General features: G+C 30.9%; 1 protein-coding gene across 1 annotated transcript in view; it reads left to right on the top strand.

Annotated features, from left to right (window-relative positions):
• Nucleotides 1-486, top strand: part of LOC119582009 (bromodomain-containing protein 3-like) — a gene marked incomplete at its 5' end in the record, with an annotated part of 61,922 nt that overhangs the window by 36,660 nt on the left and 24,776 nt on the right.

The raw sequence follows: 486 nt of genomic DNA, 5'->3' as shown, positions 1-486 counted from the left end.
CATTGTTTGCAGGTATTATACTTTATTAATATCTTTCTCCTTTTTCTAGTAGTATGTTTATAATATGCCAACACATTTGATAATTGATCAATAAAGATTATGATTATTCCAAATATATTATGTGGTTTATTTCCTTATTATTAATGACACTACATACTGCTACAATATTTAAATAAATGTATGTGAAATGAAATGCTTTAAAAATTAATATCAACCCATTAGTGAGTTTCATATTCTGGGCAAGTAACTTCAAATTACAAAGACTAGTGGCACATTATTGACTTTTCAAATGTTTGATGGACTTAAATAGACAAGTCATAGCTGAAGTCACCCACAGTCACTTTGATTTATTGAATTAACATATGTTAAGGCACAAGCCAAGTGGCTCACAGTTTGCCTTTTGACCTGCATCCCCTTTGGTGTAAAACAGATTGGAATTGTAAAGGTTACTCACCTTGCATTTAAAGTCATGTTAACCCCAACGCA

The sequence above is a fragment of the Penaeus monodon genome, chromosome 15 (assembly GCF_015228065.2).
Source record: "Penaeus monodon isolate SGIC_2016 chromosome 15, NSTDA_Pmon_1, whole genome shotgun sequence".
Lineage (NCBI taxonomy): Eukaryota > Metazoa > Arthropoda > Malacostraca > Decapoda > Penaeidae > Penaeus > Penaeus monodon.
This window is presented reverse-complemented; position numbering and strand designations above follow the sequence as displayed.